Raw genomic sequence first — 12,296 nt, forward strand, 5'->3', positions numbered from 1 at the left:
CTGAGAAGTTAGATGCAAATATTTTGCACAGTTCTAGAAAACAGGCAGACCAGTATTTACTGGGTATTTTTATATGAGGTTGGCATAACAGATAGTCATTCAGAAAACATGTGTTCTGAGATTTCCATTATAGCTATTTCATAAATGCAATTGCTATAGATGCATAAGAAACAAGTTTTCAAGTTATTGATGTTAACATAGTTTGTCCCAACTATGTGAAGTGACTTTCTAGAACACCTATCCTGGATTTTAAAAAATAAAGTTAGACTCTACAGGAAGATAATAAATGAGAAGTACAATAGATACTGGCAGAATAGTATTGAACTACACTCACTGTAGCAGCCATGAGAAGTGACATATTTCTTAAAGGTATGATACTGCAGTTTCATACACTTGTTTATTAATTGAGAAATATTTCCTCTATAATTAAACTACAATTTTATTACACGGTAGTTTCACGATAGTTTACTCTCCCCTCCCCCTGTCTTTTAACTTATTATTTCATTAGATTTTCAGGAAAGTCCTCAAAAAAACCCTTAATAATGCAAGACAACTTCAAGCACCTATTCCCACTTCATACCTCTGTTACTTCTTTCTACTGTAAGTAAAAGTAAGAGCCCTAAGCTTGTGGACATTGTAATGGATTTAAGACTGTTCAGAGCCTCTTGATGTCTACTGTCTATTGCTGATGATAGAAGGAATGTCAGCACAGTGCTGTGTGGGAGCTCTGAAGAGGGTTCTTCTTGGAACCATAGGAACTTCTTGAATATTTCAGCAGAGACCCATCCGGATCATCCTCTGATATTATTTGTCCCAAGTAGGACACTAGGAAATATACCACCATAGTGAACAACTCAGAGGACCTGTTTGAAGAAGGCCATAATTAGAGGCTCAAGGTTTCTGTGAACACTAGATTTCACCTTTAAGCGGCTATATAAATAATGCAGTCCTCCTACCCCTTGATCTAAAGATGAGACAAGATTACACAGGCAAGGTGCCTTTGCTTCTTATATTGTATATGTGAAAACTTAGCTTGATGGAACAAGAACAGTGGATGAAGAGCATCTGGTTCTTTTGGCCTAAGGTGTTCTTTGTCCTCAAATCTGCCAGAAAGAGGCAGAAAGGCTGTCCCTCACCTTACATGCTGTCTTGAGGGCCAATAGCAATCCAAGGAAGAAAAGAAGTCTGTGGATTTCTGCAGGGCTTCCTGTTGTGGTAGGGAGAGCAGATGGGACTGATAATAAAACAGATGCAGAAAACACGGGGGATAACTGTAGTCAGAGGGCATTGAGGGCAAAACCGGACTGGAAGATGAGTTTGGTCACTTTGCTATTTTTATATATTTCCTACTGGTAGTCTGAAAACTAAAGAAACTTAAACCATTGTTTCTAAGTAGCTTAATTCTAGTGAATGTAGAATAGCTAAGAAAGAGTAAAATTAATACAAATTAATAGTGATAATAACAACGCTTTACATTTCTGTAGAACCTTCCATTAAGGATATCAATGCACATTGAAAATATTCAAGTAAGCCTTACCATATCCATGTGAAATAGGTAAGAGGGAGAACACTTCACTCATAACTGAAATGCATCTCTGTAGGGAACACAATAGCTGTTCAATAGATCACAGCAATACTATACATCAGTTTAGAAGAGGAAATGGAGAAGGAAAACCATATTGCATCAAAACTTTCAGGGGACTTCTAGTAAGCAGAACATAATTACACACGCTGGGGCCAATCTATGGCATATATGCCAAAGTCACCTATAAGGGGCAGTGCAAAGCCACATCATCCCAAGAATAGCACCAAAAGGATTGTGTTTCAGGGAGTGCTATTGTGGGAGGACCTTGAGTAGCCTATAAGATATGTTACTTGAAGGGCTACAGTCCCATGGACGCACAGGAAATGTCTAACAGACTGTGGCAGGGCAGGGGTGAAACCCCTTGAATGCCCTGCTAAAATGCTGGCTAAGCCCTGCTTTCGGGCACAGAGGCCAGGGGCAGAGGCTCAAAGCAGCCAGCAGGGAGCCCAGCTGCGGGCTCTAATGAGGGCTGGCTTGCTGCAATAGACTGAGCTAAGCAGCGACAGCTGGGCTGAAGGCTGGGAGGGCTATAAAAGCCCTGAACAAAACTCAGTTGGGAGGCTAGCCTGGGAGGGGATGGGAGGCTACAGCTCTGTCTCCTTACCACAGGAAGGGAGCCTCAAGGGCCAAGAGACCCTGGAACGGGTTAGAAAGGGGATAACTGTTGGGGGATAAAGGGGACTGCACAGTGGCACTGTAAAATAAAGCACAAGGGTGAAACACCAGAAGACGGCGTGAGAACTTTTATTTTACCAGCCTAAGCACAGGGCAAGAAGGCAGAAACCTGTGCGGACCCTGTGACGCAGATGAGAAGTGAGTTTAAGGGGCAATGCATCAACTGAAAAGAGTTTGAATTCAAATTTTCAATCTGAAATACTAACAACCACCTTCTGGAAAATCTGCTGCTGACCATGAATTATTGGTCATAATTATGTAACAGCTAATTTTGAGTAATGAATACATCTGAGAAAACTGTAATCTAATTACAGAAAATGCAGGTGAGCTTCAACTGACACCCAGCATATAAACAAATGCAGGAGTTGAGGAAATACTCTCAGGTTCATACAGTACAGAGACCTTAATTCAACATTCACTGCAAGTCCTTGGATTTCTCTGCCAGTCTAGAATGTATACCTTCTCTTAGAAAGGCAAAACCAGACACTTCTCACACTATGTGTACAGCTGCCCACACCTATTTGTATTTCTATACAGATGAGGTTCTGAGGAAGATCTCTGCAATGCGAAAGCATTTTGGGGCAAGGAGCAGCTCCCTTCCACCAATGGCTCACACCCAGCTCCCTCACTACCACCACTATGCATACGTGCAAGGTACTAAAATGTTGCTGTTTAAAAAAAAAAAAAAGTCGTGATCCCAAGAATATAAGGTCAAATCCTGAGAGGAGGTGAGAGCCTACTAGCACATTCAACTCCCACTGGGAGTTGCAGGTTCTCAGTGTCTCTCAGCATTTGGTGCACAATTATTTGGCTGGCTTGTTTTTGGATGGGTTTGTTCAGGAGTGTCAGCTTTCACCTTCAAATTTGTGATGAGTGCATTTATTTTGAAAACAAATTTCTTCACTGCACTGAATATGACAATATAGATTGCTCCATTCAGATCATTACCCTGTAGGAGGATACTTTGTGATCCCCCAAGTGTGCCAAATAGTGAAGAAACCGGTCTGCTTCATGTGTGAGGCCAGGGAGATCAAATTCTTTATTTTGGGGTTCACTTTTGTTCTGAGCTGACTATAGGCACAGCAGCCCACCCAAGCTGCAAATGTAGGTTGCTTGGCAACAGCTCTTAAAGAGTGTTATTTGCTCTCAAAGAGACAAGCTGTTATTTCTTTCCCTTTTAAAACAAAAACATAAAAGAAGAAAGAACAGGGCTAACAAAAAAGGAATAGGGTAATTACTGCACCAAATAATAGTGTAAATAGCTCCACTGGTGACACATGAGGTCTTTTTAGTTTCAAGGGAGACCCTGCTGTAGCTAAAAGCCATTGTTTCCACAAGAAATGAAGCCAAGTGGAACTGACATCTCACACCAGCTCCCGGGAAAATAAACGACATGAAAGATAACAGATCTCACAGGAACAAGAGAGCTGTAAACCCAGGAGAGACCAATGCTCCAACCAGCCCAGTATCCTATCTCTTAAAAGTGCCCAGTACCAGCTGCTCCTAGAAAAGCAGTAACTCCCCTATTAATACACCTGCTCAACTGTTCAATACTTTACCACAGAGGAAAGGGAGAAGGGGAATTTCTTTACAACTTCAACTGATATCCAGCATCCAAACCTGACGTATGTAGACGGGCTTCAGTGAGGTTTGGATCAGGCTCCTAATGCAGAAGCATCAGATTGCTTTTATTCCAGTTTGTTTAATTTCTCAGGGCATAATGACAATTCTCAACAAATGTGCACCTTTACTCCCTAAAAATCCTGTGCTCTTAATAGATACCTCCCATTCTATCACATCTAAAAGAAGTCACAGAAAAACAAAAGGAAATAATTAAAGGTTTGGCCATCTAACTGAAATTGTTGTTGCAATGTCACGGTGCAATAACATGGGGTCAGTCAGTGTTCTGACTCAAACCAGACTGTTCAGTCCTCAATAGGAGAAAGCACCCACACCCATTATAAGCTGTCTCAGCACATTCCCAATTTTTAAAAATTATTTAAAAAACTATGCAAGAAGGGTTCTGACACAGAATCAGGATAGATGCTCAACTGGTTCAATGAAATAAAAAAAATGAAAACCAAGATATGCCTATTAAGCCAATAGAGCATCTTGTATTTCCACCAACTCCACTGTCTGCCCGGAATATTATGCAACCTACTGTTCCTTTCAGTGATTCCCTCTAAGCAATCACGTCACAGATTGACGGAACGCTCTTTGCAAAAGACACTTGAACATTTCTAAAAAAAATTTGCTTTGTTGCATTAACTGATGAGGAGGCAGGAAACAAGTCTGCCTTCTAGTCAAGGCAATGGAAAGTGTGGTAAATTCTGCCAGTGGTTGTAGTATTATCTCTACCCAAATAGGTTCCTTTGAAAGGTTCATGGTGTGTCACATGATGCAAGAACACAGCTATGTAATCATAGAATCATAGAACTGGAAAGGACCTTGAGAGGTCATTTAGTCCAGCCCCCTGCACTTGTGGTAGGACTAAGTATTATCTAGAGCATCCCTGACAGGTGTTTGTCTAACCTGCCTTTAAAAATCTCCAATGATGGAGACTCCACAACCTCCATAGGCAATTTATTCTAGTGCTTAATCACCCTGACAGTTAAGAAGTTTTTCCTAATGTCCAACCTAAACCGCCCTTGCTGCAATTTAAGCCCATTGCTTCTTGTCCTATCCTCAGAAGTTAAGAAAAACAATTTTTCTTCCTTCTCCTTGTAACAACCTTTTACGTACTTGAAAACTGTTATGTCCCCTCAGTCTCTTTTCCAGACTAAACAAACCCAATTTTTTCAATCTTCCCTCATAGGTCATGTTTTCTAGACCTTTAATCATTTGTGTTGATGTTCTCTGGACTCTCTCCAATTTGTCCACATCCTTCCTTAAATGTGGTGCCCAGAACTGTACACAATACTCCAGTTGAGGCCTAATCAGCACGGAGTAAGCGGAAGAATTACTTCTCAAGTCTTGCTCACAACAGTCCTGTTAATACATGTTGTTTGCTTTTTTTGCAACAGTGTTACACTGTTGACTCATTTAGCTTGTGGTCCACTATGCCCCCCCGATCCCTTTCCACAGTACTCCTTCCTAGGCAGTCATTCCCCATTTTGTATGTGTGCAACTGATTGTTCCTTCCTAAGTGGAGTACTTTGCATTTGTCCTTATTGAATTTCATCCTGTTTACTTCAGACCATTTCTCCAGTTTGTCCAGATCATTTTGAATTATAATCCTATCCTCCAAAGCACTTGCAACCCCTCCCAGGTTGGTATCATCCGCAAACTTTATAAGTGTACTCTGTATGCCATTATCTAAATCACTGATGAAGATATTGAACAGAACTGGACCCAGAACTGATCCCTGTGGGACCCCACTCATTATGCCCTTCCAGCATGACCGTGAACCACTGATAACTACTCTCTGGGAACAGTTTTGCACCATATAGTAGCTCCATCTAGGTTGAATTTCCCTAGTTTGTTTATGAGAAGGTCATGCGAGACTGTATCAAAAGCTTTATTGAAGTAATGTAAGGTGATAGGAAAATAGACCAAGCAGGCTGCTCCTGGGAAAACACTTGTGGCCAAGGAGTATTTCTGCATGTGCTCTGGAAAGATTGGTGTAACTCTCAGAAACAGCAGATCTCAATTCTCATTTTTTGGTTTTTACTTGAATTTTTTGTTCAAATTTGGCTACATTTATTAAACCATCCTTCCATCAGTTTTTATGCTCATAAACGTAAAAAACAAAACAAAACCCGATAGCACTGTCTAGAAACTTGAGCAGTGTCAGAGGGGTCTGTGGAAGTATCCGTCCCCCTCCTCACAGTACTGCTGAGAGCTCACTCCAGCCCAGAAAGTCAGGGTGGAATTTTCCAAAGCATTCAGCCTTGGTCTAATTCTGCTCCCATGAAAGTCAATAGTAAAACTCCTGTTGACTTAACAGGAGCAGAATTAAGCCATTCCTGAGGGCTTCTGAAAATCCCCCCTTAAGCATGACACCATTCTGATCATGATCGTGATGATGATAGTGCTATTTAAAAGTGTCAATGTTCTATTGGTCTTCCCCTCCATGATATCCCACTCTTCATAAACTTCTTAACCTTTTACACCCTGTACCTATTCCTCATCTGTTCACAATGCTACTATGGTTTTAAAAAAACATAACAAATGAAACCATCAAATTGTTAAATGGATTCTCTGAAATCAACAAGAAAGCGTCTTTTTCTTCCTCTCTCATTCATTTGTTGCTGAGGCAACTGGCCTATCAGCAGGTACGAGCGCTGTGAAAGTTAAGCACTTAAAGGAACCATAGCTATCAACAGTGTGTCAAATCAGTGGTGACCTGAGCTCATAGTGTTCCCTTTAAATGTTTGGCCCAGATAGCTCATATAAATTAATGTAGTTTCATGAAGGTCTGGCTGTTTACTTGTTTCCTTCTGTGATAAGGAAATATGAATGTTTTCAAAGTATTTTGGAATATCCTTAATGGTGAAGTGAATACAGAAGTATGTTTTCTGTTATAAACATTCTTTCTTCTGTTATATTAACAAAGCTACCTGAGGATGTGTCATTTTAGGATGCAATGCACCCCTGTGAAGAGGAACAGGACATAACTATGCATTATAGAGCTTAAGCAGGAATTAAAAGAAGGCTTTTGGTTGGCCAACAGCATAGCAATGAATGTCATCCTGAGACAATCAGAAGTAGCTACAATGTCTTTCCTGAGCTGAATCCTGTGCTCCAGGAAAGAAGTTTTCCGATTCTGCTTGAATTAATCTTTGCTGTCCGTGTAGCTGTTTCTTTAACTAATGATCAAAAAGATTTGTCTTCAATACACATAGGAACAAATGTAAAAATAAAATAAAATAAGTGATACAAGGTCATTTTTTAAAAGGAACACTTATACAGACACCTTGTTTTCATTGCATAACTGATTTTATTTATTTTTGACATGTGAATAAGATAACATATCTTATAACTCTCAATTCCTACAGAGAAATAGAAGTTTTGCCTGGTTACAAGGGTTAACGACAAAGTCACTGATCAGAATACATCAAGCTGTTCCCTTATGTATTTTTATAGCCACCCAACAAACGACAACAAGCCTTATCACTAGAAGGGCCCTTCCTTACTCTAGCCCAACTCTTAATAGCATAGTACCTCCAATTGTCACAGCCTGACTCAGTTTCTATGGACATTTCGTAGGTATTTAATGTGGATACTAGACGTAAGTACAGCAAAATATAGTAATGAGTATATGCCAGAGGGGCAGCTGAGCACATGGCCTACTGTCAAGGCTCTGAACACTATGGTGTTAAAGTTCCCAGAGTGTTTCAACCCAGTTTTGCCTTTCTCTAATCAAAGCAATTTTCAGGGTATGTGCTGGGGGACTGAGGTGGAAGTAATGACCTACTTTTCCTCCTATGTAAATCAAGAGTGACTCCACTAAAGTCTATGGGATTACACCTGGGTATACTGGTGTCCTTCGAAAGAAAATCAGGTCCCATAATCCCCATATATATTTTTTCAATGAATACTATAAATAACTCTATGAAGAGTACTGTATATGTATAGATTACTTTTTCAGAAAGCAATTTATAATCTCAAGCAGAATACAAATATTGCCAGAATAAGCGTAAGAAAGTACAGTAGTTCCCTTCCAGAGTATAAATTACAATGTTCCCCATCCCTCATGAAATGTTCAGTTGTTTATAATACATACGCATTGTGTCAAATGGAAAGCAGCGCTGAACAAAACTTTCACAGAAAAATGTAACTGGAGCCTTTCTTTCTCTATGTACAGCCAAAGACAGTTTTCAGAGAGTATTTTGAGTTTTAGTATTCAAGAATAGATGACCAGCAATCCCCTTTAGCTAGCTCTAATTTTTTGCTTAAAGTTTAGGATCTGATTGTAAAAGAAAGGTATGCATACACGTGTCTGCATTACCTAGTGCTTTCTGAAGTTACTAAAGAACACAGGCTGGCAGGATAGCCTGCTGGCTGGGTTACTGGACTAGGACTCAGGAGACCTTGTTTCATTTCTTGGTATGGTCAAAAACTTCCTATCTACCTTGTGCCTCAGCTCCCCATCTGTAAAATGGAGATAATACTCCTTTACCTCACACGCTACCATAATCCATTTAATTTTCAAGTGTAGACAAGCGCTTAAAAATTGGATCTTTTCCATCTCAGCTCATCTTCTCCACTTCCAGCCTCCTCACCAGAATACAGTTATTCTGAATAGGACATCCTCCAGTGTTTTGCTCTTTTTTGTGGTAAATAGAGCCTAGTTACAAATTCATAACTAAGAACATAAGAACGGCCATACTGTGTCAGACCAATGGTCCATCTAGCCCATTATCCTGTCTTCCAACAATGGCTAATGCCAGGTGCTTCAGAGGGAATGAACGGAACAGGGCAATCATCAAGTGACCCATCCCCTATCATCCAGTCCCAGCATCTGGCAGTCAGAGGCTTAGGGACACCCAGAGCGTGATCATCTTGGCTAATAGCCATTGATAAACCCATTCTCCATGAACTTATCTAATTCTTTTTTGAATCCAGTTATACTTTTGGCCTTCACAACATCCCCTGGCAACACGTTCCACAGGTTGACTGTGCATTGTGTGAAGAACTAACTAATTGTCATACAGATTTAGCATCACTTTCTGCTTCTGGATATTTTAATGATCTGTTGTGTTTTTTACTCTGTGGATTGATCACAGAGTAAAAAGAGTTCATTGTAAGACTCTGATAGTCAAAATTGGAGCTGTGTTGTTTACAGTGATTGATAGATAAGTCACATAGGGTGAGATTCCCACCTAACTTCTGCCCCCTTTTCACCAGATAAAAGAGCCAGAACAACATTGACAGGGATCTCAATAAAACACTTGCACTGTAAATGTGTCTTAATGCAGACAATTAATTTTACACTGCCAGAGGAGTGTAAAGGAGCCTTAATGTACCTGAGAAGGAGGACATAGGGACTAGATGCTCACCTGGCATAGATTGTAATACCCCAGTGGAGTTATACTACTTTAGCACAGCTGAGGATCTGGCCTATATTTCTCTCTGGATCCTTCTACTCCTTTCAGTTTCAGAATAGGTTCTCTTTTACCCTTGGAACCTTGAATAGGCCCTCATTAAGCCACACAAACTATTTCTCATTCCCTGCATATTCCACTTCCCGCCCCCAGTGGAACTGCAGTCTCTTGTACCTTAATTACATTGTCATACAGACACCAACAAAATCCCAGTGCTATCAGAGTCAAACATTCAAATTGTTGCAAAACAAGTTTAATTGTCAAAAAGCCAATCGATTTAGTTTTCATTCTTTTCTTAAACTTTCAGTGGAACCATTGCCAGATTGCTCACAGTCTAAAATGTTGAAGTTGTCTTTTGCAAGCATGAGGTCTGAGAAATAGCATGGTTAGGGTGACCAGATAGCAAGTGTGAAAAATCGGGATGGGGGTGGGGGGTAATAGGTGTCTATGTAATAAAAAGCTCCAAAAATCGGGACTGTCCCTATAAAAATTGGGACATCCTGTCACCCTAAGCCTGGTGTAAATCTCCAACTATTTTGAGAGACTTATAGTTGGAAGTGCCTCACATTGGAGGGTTTTTTGTCAGTAAACACGCACTTAGTGTAAGTCACCTAGGCATGACAACAGCTCGTTGCTTGTAACTGTATCCATCAGGAATTAAAGATACACCTCTACCCTGATATAACCCTGTCCTTGGGAGCCAAAAAATCTTACCGCGTTATAGGTGAAACCGCGTTATATCGAACTTGCTTTGATCTGCCAGAGTGTGCAGCCCCGCCCGCCCAGAGCGCTGCTTTACCGCGTTATATCCGAATTCGTGTTATATCGGGTCACGTTATATCGGGGTAGAGGTGTATGTACTGTAGCTTCCATAAAGAATTTCTGCCTTAAGTGGCACTATTACATGTCCTACAGCTAAATACTAATCTGTTGTCTCATTTTAGGGTTTTCCACACTTGTGTGTTTTAATTCTACAATATTTACTTTTCTCCAATTTTACACCCTTGCTCTGCTGGATTTTATGAGTGTTGCTTATAATATTTAATTTAAGTAGTTAGTGATTGCTAACATTAACCTTACCTGTTATTATTTGTACTATAGTAGTACTTATGGGCCCCAGCTGAGATGAAGGTCCCATTGTGATAGGCACTGAAAGGTTTGCAATATAAATAGAGAAAACAGACTCAGGGTAGAAGGGAAAAAAGTATTTTCATTTTACAGCTGGTGAATTGAGGCACAGAGAGATTAAGTGATTTAGTCAAGATCACAAAGGAAAACTCTGGCAGAACTGAACCCATTTCTCCTGCATCCTATCCACTGCCCTAACTACAAGAACATCTTTTCTGTCTTGCTGTCTGTCTTATATTCACATTTGAATTAAGTTTCACCATCGAGGTAAAGATAAATTGTAAGGCTGATTTACCTCTTTTTACTCTCCTTTCTGAGTGCCGGTGCATTTACTCTCTTGATTCTGCAAGATATTGAGCATTCTGGCTCCCACAGAGCAAAGCACTTAAGCAAGTGCTTAACTTCAAGCATGTGTGTAGTTCCCCTGAAGTCACTGGGAATACTCACATACTTGAGCACGTGCTTACCTAAGTACACGTGTAGTCCCAGTGACTTTAGTGGAACTACATGCATGTTTGAAGTTAAGCACTTGATTACATGCTTTGCTGAATTTGGGCCAGGATGCTCAGCATCTTGTAGGATTGAGCCCTAAATGATTCCGATATCTTTGACAATCCATATTATCCTCTGTTTATTCCCCAACATATATCTGGGACCTAAAGTCTCCCACCGTGCACAGTTCTGTTATTTCAAGCTCCTTGATATTTGGTCCAGGAATCTCATTCCAGTCATACTTACTGTGTATGTAACTCATCCAAATGAGTTTACATTTAAATTAATTTAGATACTAAGGTACCAGATACTATGATGGGGACTGCAAAAAACACCTTAAAAATAACAGAAAAAAAAATCATAGATCAGTAATGTTCCCTAGTTCCCTCTAAAATTGTCCACTTGGCAAGAAAAAGATTAATTAGATCCAGTGAGTAGTACATGGGCCAAACTGGTTGTGTTCCTTCCATCCTAAGAAGCCAAATATTTTGGGCCTGATTTTCTACTGCTTTACACCTTGTGTAATCATTTATGCCTGCCCAAAGTGAGTGGAAAGTGTGTATGGATAATGTGTCCATTCAGATACGGTAATGTTTTACTCCCACTTTGCAAGTGTAAATGACTTCAAAAGTAGCAAGGTCAGTGTATAATCAGGCTTTTCATCAACACACCTTGGTTTTCAGGGTAGCAGCAGAAATTGTACCATACAATAGCAAAAGTTACCATAACTGGGTTATTAGAATAAGAGGCCTGCAAAAAAGTTGCATTGCTTGGCAGCTCCAAGTCAGAGTCCACAGATAATGTTTCTGACTGAGTTTAATTGCTTACAGCTAAATTACCTCTCTTTCAAGAACAGGCAAAATTTACCAGCATACACATTCCATACTTCTGTGGCAATTCCACATCAGGTTTGGAATATTTTTATCTAAAGATTTGACTTATTGTATTGCTTTTGATTGTAGACCAGATCCTGACTTCTTTGAGACTCTCTGGTGGAATAACTGTTTGTTTACAGGATCAAGCCTTATAGTTGTATTGGTCATATATGTCTGCATAACATTTTATATTAAGGTTTTTCAATGATACTTCTATTTAAATAGAATGTGACATTTAATAACAGATGAGAGCGGTGTATGAAAAACACATTTATTGTAAATTAACCATGTAGACAAAACACTGTCCTGCTTAACCCTGAAGTAAGTAGAGCTGGTCAGAAAAACGTCAGAAAATCAAGTTCTGTCAAAATCAAAGTTTTGTGAAATCATTTTGATTTTGCCAAAATTTATTGGAGAAGGGAAAAAAGTGGGGAGGGGAGGGGAATCTGGCAATGTTGAAAGATCCTGTTTTGACATTTTCAGAATGAAGCGATT

General features: G+C 39.9%; 1 protein-coding gene across 3 annotated transcripts in view; it reads right to left on the reverse strand.

Annotated features, from left to right (window-relative positions):
* GRM1 (glutamate metabotropic receptor 1) overlaps nucleotides 1–12,296 on the reverse strand; it is a 268,257-nt gene that overhangs the window by 149,947 nt on the left and 106,014 nt on the right. The window lies entirely within an intron of this gene.

The sequence above is a fragment of the Terrapene carolina genome, unplaced genomic scaffold (assembly GCF_002925995.2).
Source record: "Terrapene carolina triunguis isolate 2854851 unplaced genomic scaffold, T_m_triunguis-2.0 Scaffold85, whole genome shotgun sequence".
Taxonomy (NCBI): Eukaryota; Metazoa; Chordata; order Testudines; family Emydidae; genus Terrapene; species Terrapene triunguis.